The sequence below is a fragment of the Camellia sinensis genome, chromosome 4 (assembly GCF_055761805.1).
Source record: "Camellia sinensis isolate YWXY chromosome 4, ASM5576180v1, whole genome shotgun sequence".
In the NCBI taxonomy this organism is placed as follows: Eukaryota; Viridiplantae; Streptophyta; class Magnoliopsida; order Ericales; family Theaceae; genus Camellia; species Camellia sinensis.
In genome coordinates this window covers 182,696,432-182,715,751 of record NC_138964.1, presented here as the reverse complement: position 1 = coordinate 182,715,751, position 19,320 = coordinate 182,696,432, and the positions used below count along the sequence as shown (strand labels likewise).

The 19,320-nt window shown below is 32.4% G+C and overlaps 1 pseudogene across 1 annotated transcript; it reads left to right on the top strand.

The window, feature by feature from the left end:
- Positions 1 to 8,376: 8,376 nt before the first annotated feature.
- Positions 8,377 to 18,053, top strand: LOC114309406 (SKP1-like protein 1A pseudogene; annotated as a pseudogene). Its single transcript, XR_014365951.1, has 3 exons — positions 8,377 to 8,445; positions 15,593 to 15,822; positions 17,766 to 18,053. The product of XR_014365951.1 is annotated as an SKP1-like protein 1A pseudogene (transcript).
- The last annotated feature ends 1,267 nt before the right edge of the window (positions 18,054 to 19,320 follow it).

Sequence of the window (19,320 nt, the reverse complement as noted above, 5' to 3'; positions counted from 1 at the left end):
AAATTTTTAATTATCTTATATACAATAATAAAATTACCAAAACGATTAATTAAAATATATTTATGATATTATAAAAATTATTAATTAACTTAGTGATGGATTGATGAAAGAGGTTATGTATTATGCAATTGGAAATTTGAAGGGTAGAATATAATTTTCAGAATTATTTGGGTCAATTAATAGTTTAAACAAGCCCCAGGGAGTGTATTCGTAATATGTTAGATTTCTCTTATATTCACATCTCAACATGAGAAAACTTGAAGGGTCCATGGAGTCCGCCACAGGTTCCGTTTCAATGATTTGAATCGTTTAATTTTTTAAGACTCTTAATATATATCATCAATGAAAAAATGAGATCAATATGATAATTGTAGTTATTTTATTTTATTTTAATTTTATCGTATTTATTTCTAAAAAAATATATGAACTATTTTTAAAAATATATTTTTATTCATTTTTTAAGAGACAAATATGATAAAATAAAAAAATTACAATTATCAAATCAAATGAATGATATGAATTGAGGCCTTATAAAACGAATAGCTCGAATAATCGAAGTGGTCATGAGCTGCGCAAATTCTATCGTATTAAGATGTGATGTGAAAGTGAGAAAAATCCAAACCCATTTGTAAAACACATGTGTGCCTGTTTGGTTTAAATTTTGAAAAGTTGTTTTTAAATAGGTTTTTATTTATTTATAGTAATTATTTTTTTATATTTTAATATTTTTTTGGGTACTTTTTAGATGCACACAATCATATTGCATCTAAAAAGTAAAATAAATTGGTTAAAATATTAAAAATCTCTAAAAATAAATAAAAATTTGGGTGCATTTTTGTTTGGACTTTCATTTGTTTTTAATGAATTTTTTTTTTAATATTTTAGTTAATTTTTTTAGATGCATCTAAATATATTTAAAAATAAAAAAAAAATTGATAAAAATATATAAAAATAAATAAAAATAAGCGAAAATTCGTTTAAAAACGTTTTCTAAAAATGTAACTGTACGAAGTCATAATCAACTTGTTTGGTTGTGTTTTTTCAAAAACACTTTTCAGAAAATTCTACTTTCTTATTTTTCGTATTTTTTTGTTTTTACTGAATTTTTTTAATATCTTAAACAATTGTTTTTTTTTACTTTTTAGACATACCTAACATAAATATACCTAAAAAGTAAAAAAATTGTGAAAAAAACCTTTTAAAAATTCACTAAATATCAAAAATATAAAAAAATACGAGAATTCAGTATATTTTTTATATTTTTATGTATTTATTAAATTTTTAAAATATTTTTTCACAATTTTTTTTACTTTTTAGATACATCTAAGTAAGGTGCATCTAAAAAAGTAAAAAAAATGTTTAAAATTTAAAAAATATTCACTAAAAATAAAAAAACATGAAAACCAAAAAATTGAGTTTTCAAAAAACTTAATTCAAAAAACTTAAACCAAACATACTGAATGTTTTTCTTTTATTAAAAAAAACTATTAAAAATTCCAAACCCTAGCCTGAGGAATCCTTGCAGCATCTGTGTCAAAACAGTGGAATTTTTAGTTAAATTTTAATTAAAATTGTATTTTTTATTTTAGTTAATCATCTTTTTAAATATATTTTCTAATAAATTATTTATTTATTTTTTTCATTTGTTGAGTCTTCTTTTCTTAATTATATACTAGCGTATGTCCATACATGAAGTAGGATGTAAATAATGTTAGAATTAAAATATAATTGTAATCCCAATACTATTTAAATTTATTTTTTAATTTGATAAAATCACAAATTTATTATAAAATTTTGGAATTCTCACAAAACTCCTCACAAAAACTTGATTTTACTTATATAATATATAGCTACATAAATAGATGTGTCTGGCATACATACAATTTTCACGGGCACACATATAATATTGTTTTTGCTTATATAATTATTTAGAAATTGTATGTATGCCCATAATGTCCTAGTGTATTACAGGCATACATACATTCTATGAAAATATGTGTAAAATATATTGAACAAAAAGGAAAAAATAAACAAATAAAGAGAAAAATAAAAACGGGGAGAAAATAAAAAAATAAAAAGAAAAGAGAGAGGAAAGTGGGATCATGGGATCATGGAAGAATGGTTGAGAAAAGAAAAAAGTAAGAGAGAGAAGCGAGAAAGTATGAAATGTATATGTAGAATATTTTTTAGGAAAATATATCTCAGCCATTGTTTTATAATTTGAACAGATCTGAGCCAGCCAAATATCCTAATAAGATAAAAATATGTTGAAGATTAAAAAATCGACCTACTTTATTAAAATATGTTGAAGATTCATACAATATCTAAATTTATAAAGTCTATCAGGTATTTAATATATCTAAAAATAATAATTAATTGTTCAAATTTATTTAATTTGTGGACAACAAAATTCATCGATTTAATTTCCACCACACACAATAAAATCTGGCTCCTAAGTCTGGGATTGTAGACTTTTCCATATAATATGAATAAAAATAAGTGAACAAAAAGGAGAAAATAAAAAAAAAACAAATAGAAAGAAAAATAAAAATGAGAGAAAATTAAAAAAAAAAAACAAAAAGAAAAGAGAGAGGAAAATGGAATCATGGGATCATGGAAGGATAAGTGAGAAAAGAAAAAAGTAAGAGAGAGAAGCGGGAAAATAAAAAATGTACATGTAGGATATTTTTAAAAAAATATATCTCAGCTGTTGTTTTATAATTTGAATAGATTTAAGCTGTCGAAATGTCCTAGTAGGGCAAATGGTTATAGCGATCCTGGTTTTCCCTTCCTTATTTACTGTATTCCGGACTCGATTTTGTTGATTGTTGTTGTTGGCTGTATTTCATTTCCGTTCTTTAACTCTTGGTGTTTGAGTTTAGAATTGTCTTGGGTGTGTTTCGAGCAGGTTGGTTGAGCTTCTGTCCCAACTATTGTTGCCCAGATTTTTGGTGATCCGCTCGAGCAGGTCTTCTTGCACTCGAGTAGAGTTTGCACACCTTCAGTAATTTGTCTGTCTGCAGAAGTACTGCAGATGTGTTTTTCACGCTCGAGCGGATTTTCCTTACGCTCGAGCGGGTGTTCGATGTCTGTAAAAATACTGGAAGAGTGTAATCTACGCTCGAACAGAGTTTCCTTTGCGCTCGAGCGGGTGGAGTTTTGCAGCTGTGTCTTGGCGCTCGAGCAAGTATATTTGCGCTCGAGCCGATCCAGTTTTTGTGTTTAACGCTCGAGCGTCTTATTCTCTGCTTGAGCGGGTCATACATATATCAGTTGGCAGCTGGGTCATTTTAGATCACTTTTTCAACTCTCATTCTCTCTATTTCTTTCTTTTCAAAACCTATTTTGAGAGCTTCTCTCACTACATTTCACCTTCTCTCTAGGGTTTGATCTAGTGCTAGTGTGTTTCTAGCCTTGTCCCTTTGTAAAAAGTGTAGAGCTTGGCTTGGGCTATCTATCAATCCGAAAATCTTGAGATACAGAGCACTTTCGATTTTCTTCACCTTCTTTTTTGGACTCCAAATTTGAGGTAGGGATAACTACTCATATTTATGATTTTTGACATAAACTTGTTGTCATTTTGATGTAATGTTGAAGTTAGGTAATTGTGGGTGTTAGGGTTTCAAATATGAAAAGAGGGGTTTGGGTTCTTTTGGCGAATGCATGTGTATTTGGGCCCTAAAATGAGATTGTAGTTGTTTAATGATAACATTTGGACCATTGGGTCAATATTGAAAAAAATAGGGAAAGTGCCATATTTGGGTTTTATTGGGTCATTAGTGTAATTAATGACTTTCATTGTAAAATAGTGAAATTGGGAAGTTATGAGAAAGAATGGTGGAGTTGGATTGATGTCACTCACTTTTGAAAATATTGATAATTTATCTGTTGATGCATTTATTATCTGTCTAGAAATAATTGCTTTGGGCTATCGGTGGAGGATAGTCGTGATTGTTGTAGACACAACATGTTGATTAGGGAAAACTGAAACTAATCACATTGAATATGTCAATGAATATGACGGTTGGACTAATACATCGAATCTGTGTATTGATTGATCGTGTATATGATAATTGTTTATATACATTGTTTTGTGTGGGAGGAGATAGAAGATGTACTCCATGGTTTAGGGGAAGATAGGGGATGGACTCCTAAACCAGATGTTATTTGGGAGGAGATAGGAGATGAACTCCATTGATACAGCAAATCTGTGTATCATTTATGAAGTATGGAAGTGTTTTAATGTGACATTGATACAACAAATATGTGTATCTATTATGAAGTATAGAAGTGTTTTGATATGAGTGGTTATCTCATTTGAAATGGAAGTATTGTTGGTATGAGTTGTAATCTCATTTAAATTGTTTGGCCAGGTTCTGAGCCATATTTATAAATTGAAAATTTGTTAAGTAATGGAATGTAAAATGAACATGAACATATTTGTCATGGGATTGAATGGTGTTGTAAGTTGGTTGACTAGGGTTAACATTTATCGAATGCTCATGTTTTAGTCATTGTTCATATTATGTTTAGCATATCTTTACTGGGCGTTGGCTCACCCTATATGGGATATCATTTTCAGGTGCAGGTGATATGCCGCCTCCAAGGACTTAGCTTGGGAGGTTTTAGAAACTGAAGGCTTACTTTTGTAATTATTTTGTGTATTACATGTAATTTGAGCCAAGGGCTTATTTTGTGTGTTGAGTTAGTACTCTCATTTTTGTAACCAAGTGTTGGCTTGGAAAGTTGTAAGCCCGTAGGGTATTTACTTTTGTTGCCAACATGTAATACTTTTGGATTAAATACTCTGATGAATGGAAATATGTTTATTTATTTTATGTTTATGGATGTCTCGAATGTATGATTTATGAGTTTATTTTGAGGGCGTTACAACAAATGTGTGTAGGACAAATTCAAAAACCATCCTGTGTTTATTATAAAGATGTTGAAGATTCATATAAGATCTAAATTTGTGAAGTCTATCAGGTATTCAATATATTTAAAAATAATAATTAATTGTTAAAATTCATTTAATTTGTGGACTATAAAATTCATTAATTTAATTTTCACTACACGCAGTAAAATCTAGCTCCTAATTATGAATTCGTAGACTTTTCCATATAATATGAATAAAAATAAGTGAATAAAAAGGAGAAAAAAAAAAACAAATAGAGAGAAAAATAAATAAATAAAAAGAAAAGAGAGAGGAATGTAGGATCATAGGATCATGAACGGATGGGTGAAAAAAGGAAAAAGTAAGAGAAAAAGCAGGAAAATAGAAAATACACTTGTAGGATATTTTTTGAAAAATATATCTCAGCCGTTATTTTATAATTTGAATAGATCTAATCCGTCCAAATGTCCTAGTAGGACAAATGTGTATAGGACAAATTTAAAAACCATCTTGCTTTATTATATAGATGTTGAAAATTCATATAAGGTCTAGATTTATGAAGTCTATCAGGTATTTAATATATTTAAAAATAATAATTAATTGTTCAAATTTATTTAATTTGTGGACTACAAAATTCATTGATTTAATCTCCACTACACATAGTAAAATTTGGCTCTTAATTATGGAATCGTAGACTTTTTCATATAATATTAATAAAAATAAGTGAATAAAAAGGAGAAAATAAAAAAAATAAACAAATAGAGAGAAAAATAAAAATGGGAGAAAAAAAAATAAAAAATAAATAAAAGAGAGAGGGAAGTGGAACTATAGGATCATGGAAGGATGTGTGAGAAAAGGAAAAAGTAAGAGAGAGAGAACCAGGAAAATAAAAAATGTACATATAGGATATTTTTTGAAAAATATATCCGAGTCGTTGTTTTATAATTTGAATAAATCTAAGCTGTCGAAATGTCCTAGTAGGACAAATGTGTGTAGGACAAATTCAAAAACCATCCTGTTTTATTATATGGATAACTAGTGATTTAATATTTAACTAAAGGGAATGGCTTCTCTCTAGTCTGTGATCGGACTGGAGAATACTGTTGGGCCTGTGGGGGATCTACCATGGATCCCGTTTAGATAATTCGAATCGTTTACTGTGTAAAACTTGTCTAATACTATATGCTTGTAAAAAATCACATTGATTGAATATCGATAGCTATGTGATCAAATCAGATTTTTTGTAACCCGTTTATTCTTCCCCGTCCATTTTTTTCATACAAAACTGATTTGATCACATAACTATCAATATCCAATCAACGTGAGTTTTTACAAACATATAGTACTCGATGAGTTCTACACATTAAGTAACTCGGATTATCGAAACGGGACCTGTGGTGATACCCTATGAATCCAACAACACCTTCCAATCCATGATTGGACTGGATGGAAGCCATTTCCTTAACTAAAATACTTAGCTAATAATTAAATTTAATAGAATATATTTTTATGATTTTGTGTTATAAAATAACTAAAAAATAAATTCTAATCAGTGTGTTTGGTTTAAGTTTTTTGGATTAAGTTTTTTGAAAACTAAGTTTTTTGATTTTTGTATTTTTTTTTTTGTTTTTAGTGAATATTTTTAAAATTTTAAATATTTCCCCCCCTTTTTAGATGCACCTTACTTAGATGTATCTAAAAAGTAAAAAATTTATAAAAAAATATTTTATAAAATTAATAAATACATAAAAATATAAAAAAATGTACCGAATTCTAGTGTTTTTTTTTTTTTGTATTTTTGGTATTTAGTGAATTTTTAAAATATTTTTTTATAAATTTTTTATTTTTAAGGTATATTTATGTTAGGTATGTTTAAAAATTAAAAAAATTACTTAAAATAATAAAAAAATTCAGTAAAAACAAAAAATATAAAAAACAAGAAAGTAGAATTTTTTGAAAAATATTTTTGAAAAACTCTAGCCAAACAAAGTTCACTTTGATAATGGAGCAATTTGAAAACTTGGTAAAAAGTTAGCTTTTTGACTTTTTATCAAGTTTTCTTAAAAAAGTCACAAAAAAACTAAAAAGTCAACTTTTTATTAACTTTCCAAAACATTCCCCCCTATCCTATCCTGAGTCTGGATCGTCGGCTGCACTATCCTGCGGCCTTCCCTACTGCGCTTCAAAAATCGTCATTTTGATTTTTTTTTTTAGCCCCTTTTCGTTTACCTATACCCACTCACTACCCTCAGCTCCACTATCCCCTTTCTCCAACCTTCTCTCTCTTTTTCTCAACAAACACCAAATCAAAGTCCAAACTTCGAAGGAAGGGACTTGCAAATAACTCTCCATACCCACATCATCTGTCTACATTCCACTATCAACCCCCCTCTCTCTCTCTGTTGGTAATATAGCAAAAGAAAGAGACGAAGCTCAAGACAAATGTCACAAAGTCTTCTTAGATCAACTCTTAGCTCCAATTTTTGGAATTTCAAGCATTGAGGGCGAACCCAGAAGAGGAAGAAAAAGCTTTTCAATAGAAAATTCTTGTAAGTAGGAAAGAATTGGATCTTTCATATCATTCACATGTAAGCCAATTTGTAAATATAAAATATCGTATTACAAATAAAAAATGAAACAAACACTAGGTGGGGAAAAAAAAAAAAAATCAATTTTTCTAAAACAGATATCTGTACAAGTGCTAGATTAGTTTGCATACCTAACTCACAATAACTTCCGCACTAAATTCAATTACTACAAAGAAATGTTAAGTATAACTCTGTAACTCCATAGATCACTAACAGTTGGTAGTCAATGGTGGACAAATCTTGAGTACTTATTAGTCCCATTTAAAGAATCAGTGCCTTCACACAAAACCCGTTTCTCCGTCCCCTCGCCTCGTCTTGTCTTGTCTTGCCTCCGTCGCCTCTCTCTCTCGTCTAGTTCGTTGTCTCTCAATTCATTTCTATCTCCGTCTTTGAAGATCGTCTCTCCGTTCGCAAATCGTCTCTCCGTCTTCGTTGATTATTTCTCCGCCTCTCTCTTTCTTTGTCCAGCTGTGCCTTTCGTCTCTGCTAAGGCTAACAGATACGAAGATGAAAGTGAAAAGAAAAGGCAGACAAACTCAAATTTTAAGGGAAAAAAAAAATACTAAACAAAACGACATCATTTTGACGAGGACGACGGCAAGAGCCGTAAGAACAGTCGGGGATCCGAACTCACCCTACCCCACCGGGTACATGTGCAATCAATTACCACGTGTGCAGTGCACTGCTTTGTCGCCACGTATGCAATCACAATGAATTTACAATGCTATCCAGCTCACACCCCAACTCCATAAATATAAAAAAATTCATCATAGAACATGTTTTTCTGTTTCTGCGATCATCTTTTTCCTCAATTCTTAGTCATCGAGAGAGAGGGAGAGAGAGAGAGAGAGAGAGAGAGTTAGGATTTCGATTTGAAACAAAGAACCAAACGAGATGATCACTCTGAACAGTTCCGGCGGTGAGCTCTTCGAGGTGGAGGAAGTGGTGGCGCTGGAATCTCATGTTAGGCAATCTTCACTGTATTTAAAAAGATTTAATTCTGTCGTGTACAAAACAACAACAAGAATAAAAGAAATAGAGAAAAGGAGAGAATATGTTTGATTACAAAAATCAAACTCGAAATAATAAATAAATAAATAAAAACAAAAACAGATTTTATTTTGTTACAAAAACAAAATTAAAATCTGAATAAATAAACAAATAAAAACAACACTGAAAGTAATTAAATAACTTACTTGATTTAATTTCTTCGAATTATTTTTCTGATCAAGTCCAGTGTTTAACACTGTCTCCTTAAGACAGATTCGTCCTCTCCACGGTGCTTTCAGAATTCGGACGTCTATCTCCCAGGATGAAATGATCTTCCACAAACAATAGCAGCACTACTAATTGTTTGCCTTACGAACACACTAAGTGTTTACACTCTTTCTTTTGAAAATAAAATGCAGCAAGATGAAGAATAGAAAACAGAAGTGAAATACGAAATTTCTGAATGCAAACATCAAATGAAGGTGGTCCTATTTATAGATGTGAAGGTGGCTCTTCATTTTGAATTAAACAGGTATGTAGCTCTTGGTTTTGAATTGAACAGGTATCATACCTGTTGGGTTTTGAATTCAAACAGATAGTAAAACGGGAAGGGCCCTGTTTGGGTGTGCATTAATTCCAAAACAGTTTATTTCTGTTTGAAACCGGGAAGGGCCCTGTTTGGGTGTGCACTAATTCCAAAACAGTTTATTTCTGTTTTGAAACCGGGAAGGGCCCTGTTTGGATGAACAAATAATCCAAACCAATTTAATTTGAATTATGGATTTTATTTTAATAAAAAATAAAATTAAATTCAAATGTTTTTGGCCCAAAAAGATTAGAAGCCCAACCCAACCACACACCACGCACCCGCGCCCAAGCCCAGCCCGCTCGACCGGACGGACGGCGGCGGCGGCGCGCGCGTGTGGTGATTTTTGGGTCCAATGGGTCTAGCCCATTTTGCCCATAACCTCTCCCTCTAAAACACTTGGGTACCCCTTGGCGCACACCCCAAGTATCACACCCTAAGCCTTATAAACCCTTTCAAAACCTCCCACCAAATCAATGTGGGACAAGCCAATTTACAACCTTTAAGAAATTTCCACCAAAACTCCATTTCCATGGAGCACACTTTGGCTTCAATTTCCCATTCACTCGATAATGGTTTTGAGCAACCAAATATACCACGTGAATCACAACGCGGCATAGAACGCGTTACCACTTTGACCCGAGTAAAACGACACTCGGGGCCCACCTAAAAAATAGACCGAACTTGAGGAAAAATTAACCATTTCCAACAATCCCCCACATGAATGGAATTTGATGACAACGGAAATGCAACAATATGCAGACTTAACGAAAGAGCATAAGTCGAAAACATCTTGCATCAGGATAGGTAGTTTTCGGCTTTGAACCTTCCCTAGTGATAACCTATCGGACTTACTGGCTAACCAATGGACGCGATGCCTTGAATTGTTCAGCCGTTTGTGTAAGCCAAGACAATAGATTTCACACAAAATATCTTCTAACACATCGTGGTTCTCACTGTTGTGTTCATTTTGGCCTTGAACGCGCCTGGTTTTCATAAGTGTTTCTAGAGAATTTAGCCTTTGCATTCTCATAGAACCGGCCCCAGTTCAACACTCATATAGGTGATTCTTATTGTGAGTATCTCCTTATACTCGTCTTGATTTTATGTCTTAACCAAGATATAAGTAATCATTAAAAGCAAAGCTTATCCTTATACCCCTGCAGACAACATATGTTGCAGATATCACTCTCACCATAGGAATGGGTAGGAATTTTAATCCCTTGGTGATTTCTGGCGAGCCATACATAACTTAGTTGTCCCTTTGAACTTAGTTCTTGGGATCTCCAGTCATATAAGTAGGGTTACCATTATGACGACTCTTATGTAATAGGCTTTAATCCCATCCCCTTCGATGAACTATACACTAGCTCTTTTGTCAAACCTTTTGTTAACGGATCCGCAATATTCTCTTTAGATTGTATATAATCTATTGAGATTATTCCGTTTGACAACAATTGCCTTACGGTATTATGTCGACGACGAATATGTCATGACTTACCGTTATACATGTGATTCTGTGCCCTGCCTATTGCAGATTGACTATCACAATGAATGCAAATAGCTGGCACAGGTTTTGGCCACATTGGAATGTCTTCTAAGAAGTGACGAAGCCATTCTGCTTCTTCACCTGCTTTGTCTAAAGCAATGAACTCGGATTCCATTGTGGATCGTGCGATGCAAGTTTGTTTCGTGGACTTCCAAGAAACAGCAGCGCCTCCTAGAGTAAAGACATATCCACTAGTGGATTTTGAATCTTTAGTATCCGATATCCAATTGGCATCATAATAGCCTTCGAGTACTGCTGGATATCGAGTAAAGTTCAAACCATGATCACGAGTAAATCTTAGATATCTAAGAACACGAATGATCGCTTTCCAATGGTCTTCTCCAGGGTTACTAGTGTACCTACTCAATTTACTGATAGCATAGAGTACAATTCATTAGGTACATTAGGCTTCCAATGATTTGGGAGTATTTTAACTGAGACACTGCATCACCTTTATTTTTCGATAAATAAAGACTGATGTCTACAGGTGTTCTAGCTAAATTCAAATCATCCTTGATAAATTTATCAAGAATTTTCTCAATATAATGAGATTGAGATAATGCATATCCGTCAGATGTTTTAGTAATTTTCATTCCTAATATAACATCTGCGACCCCCATATCTTTCATATCAAATCTTTTGTTAAGCATCTGCTTAGTTGATTTGATCATGTTTTGACTGCTTCCAATGATAAGCATGTCATCCACATAAAGACAAACTATGACATATCCTTGGTCAGTGTTTTTAACATAGACGCATTTGTCACATTCGTTTATCTTAAACCCATTAGTAAGCATTGCATGATCAAATTTTTCATGCCATTGCTTAGGTGCTTGTTTTAATCCATAAAGGGATTTTACAAGTCGACAAACTTTCTTTTCTTGCCCTGATACTACAAACCCTTCGGGTTGTTCCATATAGATCTCTTCATTTAGATCACCGTTTAAGAAAGCTGTCTTAACATCCAGTTGATGTATTTCTAATTTAAACAACGCTGCTATAGCAATAAGCATGCGAATGGATGTTATTCTTGTCACAGGGGAATATGTGTCAAAATAGTCCAGACCTTCCTTTTGTCTGTAACCTTTAACAACAAGTCTTGCTTTATACTTTTCAATTGAACCATCTGCTTTCATTTTTCTCTTGAATATCCATTTATATCCAAGAGGTTTAGAACCTGGTGGAAGATCCACCAATTCCCAAGTATGATTCTGCATAATGGATTCAATTTCATTATTAACAGCCTCTTTCCACAAAGGTGCTTCAGGACCTGTCATTGCAGCCTTAAAGCTTTGAGGTTCATTTTCTAACAAGTATGTCAGAAAATCTGGACCAAAGGATTTTGATGTTCTCGCTCTTTTACTTCGTCTTGGTTCATCATTAGTTAAATCCTGTTGGTCGAGACTATTACTAGTCTCTTGTGTTTGATTGTCATTAGTCTCTTGACTTTGTGTACAATCATAAGTTCTTTTCTGTGAACTTAATTCCTGTCCTTTCTTGTAAGGAAAGACATGTTCAAAAAACACAGCATTCCTTGACTCTATAATAGTGTTCACATTTATATCAGGTATATCTGATTTATAAGTCAGAAACCGATATGCACTACTATTCTGAGCATAACCAATAAACACACAGTCTATTGTTTTCGGTCCAATCTTAGTCTTTTTAGGAACAGGAACTTCAACTTTTGCCAAACACCCCCACACTTTTAAGTATTTGTAGGAAGGTGGTCGACCTTTCCACAATTCATAAGGAATGCTTTTGGTTTTCTTGTGGGGTATTCTATTAAGAACATAATTAGCAGACAATATTGCTTCCCCCCACAAGTTCTGTGGTAAGCCTGAACTTAGTAACATGGCATTCATCATTTCTTTTAGGGTTCTATTCTTCCTCTCAGCAATTCCATTTTGCTGTGGAGAATAAGGGCCTGTAGTTTGGTGAATAATGCCATGTTGTGCACAAAATGCATTTAATGGTGCATCATATTCACCACCCCTATCACTTTTAATATAAATCAATGAATTTTAAAACAAATTCAAGAAAAAACCAAAATAATTATGACTACTCAAGTCAGAATTAATGTTTTGACAAAATCATATTCTCATAAAAAATTTGCCTAAGAATCAAACAATTCAAAAACCCATTTGATTGTATACATTCTTGCAACTTAATAACAAATAAATGTCACTGTCATAAAAATATTTGTGACAGAAGAAAATTAAATTATCTCAACTAATGCAAGAGATACACCCCCATATTAATAAAATGGTTCAAGGTTTAACAAATTCTACTACGCAAGTAAAATAATTATTAATGACATCTCATGTCACATAATTCAATAATCAACATAAAAAGATTTCTTAAATTACTTCCCAATTAAACGGACTGATATAATTACATACATCGTCATGATTAAATTTCTTTGGTGTTTAAACACCCATTCAAATTGATTAGAAATAATCAATTTAATATGCTTATGTCCAAAGTTGACATAACAATTTATCATTCCAAATCACTTGAAATTATTGTTAAGAAATAACTTGAGTTGATATCATACATGCATATCAAACGCATCAACTAAAAATAATGAATTAACAAAATAAATTAATCATGCATGATCCCATCACTTGCATCATGAAATAAAAGGATTCTCAACTCATAAATAAAATCCAACGCATTTAAACTTTAAACTTCAAAATGACAAAACATACCTTCATTTAATAAGTTTGATTTGTACATAAATAAACAAATTAAATATGCATTAAAATGTTCTTGTGAATATATATTTTCCGACTCAAGTGTAGAAACAATTCAAGACTATGAATCCACACACAGAAAATAAAGAAAATAATCTAACCACAAAGGTTTCTTCGTAATAAAAAAGAAATTAGTTTGTAAAACTAATATTTTACTCTAGAAACAAATTCTTTCATGGTATACTCATAATGAACTATGATAAAGTTAAAAGAATTAACAACTTTTCACAAAGGGTTAAAAAATAAGTGGTCTACCAAACGAAACCATAAGTTACTTACAAAATTAACAGATTGTGACCGAGTCACAAAGTTACATGATTGATTAACAAAATTAATTTTCTAGTTACTAAAACCAGAAAATAAATTACAATACAAAATAATTTTATTTTTCTTGTTACTAAAACTAGTAAAATAAAATACCAAAATAATATCTGATTACAAAAATCAGAAAACCAAACCACAAATTAATTTTCTAGTTACTTAAACCAGAAAATAAATTATAACACAAAATCATTTTATTTTTCTTGTTACTAAAACTAGAAAATAAAAAACCACAAAACTAGCTGATTACAAAAATCAGAACAAACACAAAATAATTTTCTAGTTACCAAAACCAGAAAATAAATTAAAACACAAATTAATTTTCTAGTTACTAAAACCAGAAAATAATTATAACAACAAAATAATTTTATTTTCCTTGTTACTAAAACTAGAAAAATAAAATATCACAAGAATTTTCTGTAATACCAAATAATATTCTGAATTGTTAATGACACCAGTATCGTACTACTAGTAGTTGTCAAAGAAAGGAGACAGTATATTACTACTATCTGTCAAATAGCATAAATCACTATTTGTTTTTCCAACCAGAATATTAATTTGAAAACACAGAAAATTAAATACAATGAAGATACCCAAAAAGGATTCTGTCTTAAGATTGTTAGGCAATCTTCACTGTATTTAAAAAGATTTAATTCTGTCGTGTACAAAACAACAACAAGAATAAAAGAAATAGAGAAAAGGAGAGAATATGTTTGATTACAAAAATCAAACTCGAAATAATAAATAAATAAATAAAAACAAAAACAGATTTTATTTTGTTACAAAAACAAAATTAAAATCTGAATAAATAAACAAATAAAAACAACACTGAAAGTAATTAAATAACTTACTTGATTTAATTTCTTCGAATTATTTTTCTGATCAAGTCCAGTGTTTAACACTGTCTCCTTAAGACAGATTCGTCCTCTCCACGGTGCTTTCAGAATTCGGACGTCTATCTCCCAGGATGAAATGATCTTCCACAAACAATAGCAGCACTACTAATTGTTTGCCTTACGAACACACTAAGTGTTTACACTCTTTCTTTTGAAAATAAAATGCAGCAAGATGAAGAATAGAAAACAGAAGTGAAATACGAAATTTCTGAATGCAAACATCAAATGAAGGTGGTCCTATTTATAGATGTGAAGGTGGCTCTTCATTTTGAATTAAACAGGTATGTAGCTCTTGGTTTTGAATTGAACAGGTATCATACCTGTTGGGTTTTGAATTCAAACAGATAGTAAAACGGGAAGGGCCCTGTTTGGGTGTGCATTAATTCCAAAACAGTTTATTTCTGTTTGAAACCGGGAAGGGCCCTGTTTGGGTGTGCACTAATTCCAAAACAGTTTATTTCTGTTTTGAAACCGGGAAGGGCCCTGTTTGGATGAACAAATAATCCAAACCAATTTAATTTGAATTATGGATTTTATTTTAATAAAAAATAAAATTAAATTCAAATGTTTTTGGCCCAAAAAGATTAGAAGCCCAACCCAACCACACACCACGCACCCGCGCCCAAGCCCAGCCCGCTCGACCGGACGGACGGCGGCGGCGGCGCGCGCGTGTGGTGATTTTTGGGTCCAATGGGTCTAGCCCATTTTGCCCATAACCTCTCCCTCTAAAACACTTGGGTACCCCTTGGCGCACACCCCAAGTATCACACCCTAAGCCTTATAAACCCTTTCAAAACCTCCCACCAAATCAATGTGGGACAAGCCAATTTACAACCTTTAAGAAATTTCCACCAAAACTCCATTTCCATGGAGCACACTTTGGCTTCAATTTCCCATTCACTCGATAATGGTTTTGAGCAACCAAATATACCACGTGAATCACAACGCGGCATAGAACGCGTTACCACTTTGACCCGAGTAAAACGACACTCGGGGCCCACCTAAAAAATAGACCGAACTTGAGGAAAAATTAACCATTTCCAACATCTCAAACGATCAAGAACATGATCGGAAGACGATTCTTCCCAGTGTCACCAGCAAGATTCTCGCTAAGGTAATCGAGTACTGCAAGAAACATGTCGAGAATCCCAGTAACGAAGACAAGTCTGTTGAGGATGAGCTCAAGACTTGGGATGCTGAGGCGTCAAAGTCGAACAGCCCATTCTTTTCGATCTCATTCTGGTAACTTAATAACCCTCTCTCTCTCGTTTTGTTTTGATATTCGTTGAGGGTTTTGATTTGATTTCTATAAGCTTTTGCATTAGGGTTTGATTGGTTGTTGCTTGTTGCTTGTATTTGTATGGTTTAATTTTGTTGGTTGGGCAATGCCTTGTGCTTTTTTTTTTTTTTTTTTTTTTTTCTGTGTGATATGTAGTTATGGGGGCATTATGAGTTTGTCCAGTCCATTGGAGTGTTTTTCTTGTTAGGATTGGTTTGTGAAGTGATTTTTTTTTTTCTTTTGGCTAAAATATGAGTTAAAAAAAAGTTGAATTTTTTGGGATGACTTTTTGATTTAAAAAAAAAAAAAAAAAAAAAAATCTACAAAAAGTAGTGGGGGAAGGAATTTTGACTTTTTTATATAGCTTTTTGGCTTCCGTTTGGACAGGGTGATTTGATGAAAAATGATAAGAAATGATGAGGAAGAGAATTATTTTCTTATGTTTGGTTTATATGTTAGGTGAGCAATGATGAGAAACTGAACTCTCTTGCTAAGTCTATTTTATTTCTTACCAAAACTTTTTGGTTTTGGTGAGAAACAAATTGATTGGTTAGAAAATATTTATACTACTAATATTGCCCTTTCAAAACATAAAAGGAAATCTTTTTTATATCCCTCACATGATTTGCTTTCCTACTCATCTAAACAGTATATGATAGTGAGAAAACACTATATATTTTTTCTTTTCTCACCTCATGATCCAAACAGAGTGCAATTTTTTTTGGTGGCTAAAATGCTTGCTTCCCAAACATCTTCTGAACACCAAGAATTTCTTCATAATAATGAAGGTAATTAGATTTTTGATGATGTTTGTTTGGCAAAACTTTGTTACTGAATTCGACAATGTAATCAATTATACTGCTTATTCTACTCAGAAGTTTTTTTGCTATTGTAGATGTTTGGGCATGTATGCTGTGGGGTTTGAATTTTTGAAATTGCATATATGCTGGTTTTCACATCATGAATTGAGTTTTATATGTGGTTCTGCATTTTAGCTGTGGCCATTATTGTCCTATTGAGATTGGAAGGATGAGGAAGTTGGGTGTATATGTTTAAGTTTACTTGGTACATGTTTCTCTTTGGATGAATTGTTCGAGGGTAGGTCATATGATTTTATATTCTGAATCATTGGTTTATAAGTCCTTTGTAGAAATAGAGAGGGAAAAGAAAATGAAGTGAAAGAATCTATATTCTTTTCCCTCTTTTTACAATGGGTTAGAAAATTGAGATGAAAATCTGTAGATATTTGTTAAATATATATATTGTTTAAAAAAAAATTCAAGTAATTTCACCTGCCTGGTATTTTTCTTTACCTTGACATACAAATACAAGATCCTAATAGAGTCTTTGTGTTGTGAAAATTAGGAACTTAAGCTGCGAATAAACGTAGCTTTAAATCGGTTATTAACTAGTTATTAGGTATCAGTGTTATGACAACTCGGGCATGTATTGGATCACCAGCTGCCCACTAAAAAGAATGAAAAGGGAAGAAAAAGAAATTGCCTAACAAAACACAAAAATAAGTGTATGTATCAGCTTTGTGACAATATTCAGTTGCTTATGGTGGTTGGCATTTGTTGAGCAGACATCACTTGAAGTTTGAGAGATTGGCCTAGCAGTTGAGTTTTCTGAAGATGGTCGTTTCTTGTAGTTCAAAATATTTAAATATTAGTAGGTTGTCTTAATCACTGTTATTAGTAGGCTTCAAAGTTTTCAAAGTTTAGGAAGCATGTTTGCCATGTAATCTAAACTGACTTGATGTAGTTATTGTAGATTTTCAGTTGTATGATTGGGTTATATCTGCTGTAAATTTTTTATAATGATTTGGCCCTGGTGTATGATGAAATCCCGCATTATGATTTGCTGTGTTTCATACCTTATTTTAATTATATTATTTCTTCCACAGGCTGCAAACTATCTGAACATCAAGAGCCTGTTGGACCTTACATGCCAGACAGTTGCGGGCATGATAAAAGGAAAGACTATAGAGGAAATCTGAAAGATCTTCAACAACGAGAATGATTTCTCACCCCTGAAGAAGAGGACGAGGTCCGTAGGGAAAACCAATGGGCATTGAGTAAGTAAATTGTATGGTAAAAAAGCAAACTTTGCAAACAAACATGAATCTTTAAATATTGCAGGTGGTATAGGTACTATGAGGTTTATGTGAGAACTAAAGTAATTTAATAAGAAAGATGAATATCTCCTGCCATGTTGTTCAAGCTTTTGAATCGCATTCTTGATTGATTAAATCTTGAATATATAAACAACACCACTCACAAGTTTATAAACACCCTAAGGACACTCTCACAGAACCATATGGAGAAGTGGAAGGAATAGAGTTTCAATCTTATTCTATTCGCAAACGTCTGTGTTTTGTTGGCTATCAAATTTGGATCCATGATCCATTATAACTCCTAATAACTTTTCACTATCAGAAAAGTTGTAAGTTCCGTGAAACCATCATATTGGGTAGGGGGTATCACACACGTCAGTTACTCAAATATTACTGATTAAATATACAAATAATATTTGTATAATAATATAAATAAAAACAAATGTGGCATGTGGGCCACTTTATGGAGACATGTTTACAGTTTATGTATTCTGTACTTTTATCTTCTTCACTTCGTTCTGTCTATTTAACTACTCTTTAGGCATTTTTTTTTAAGTACATTAAGAACATCAATATCATTATCTACCTATGGGGACAGGGTATGGAGATGCTGGGTCTTGAACCCTAGTCATGAGTGTGGGATACATGGTCCCTAACTACTGAGACACCCGGGATACACTATCCCTAACCACTGGGACACCCGCCTTGCTCAGTCATTTTGTAAAGTAGTCCTGCTAAGTGCACCAAAGGAATTTTATTGGAAGGTTACTTACTGCTTACAGGTTGGTAAATCCTACTGACATGTGAGCCTGCCGACTATCAGTTCGTCGGAGCTAACCATAGTGATATGAATGACTGATAGTGACATCTCAGGCTCAATTGAGGAATCCAAATAATTTTCTGCAAAATGTTGCATGAGAGGAAAGCAAGGATACCAAGGGGAAGAGGAAAAGCAATCATTGTTATTTGGTGAAAAAAGGGTTGCATGAAATGTTATGCTGTGTTGAAGCTACAACACAGAAAAACAACTTGCAGCCAACTTACCAAATTCAAGGAATAAGGTTGAAGTATGTTAGGTTAAAAGGATGAGCTTCTCTTCAATCGGTTTTACTGAGTAGATGGTCCAGTTGCTCTGTTGTGGGCCTAGTTTGGGTCTAACTTAATGATCTGAACCGTTCACCTTATATGTGTTGTTAAGATAATCATCCACGTAAAAATTAGGTTGATAAGATATCAGTAATTATGTGATTGAATTATTTGTCTTGAAAAAATAAATAAATAGTTCATTTTGAATGCCATCCATTTTTAACAGTTTTAACATGATTTAATCATGTGGCTACTGATA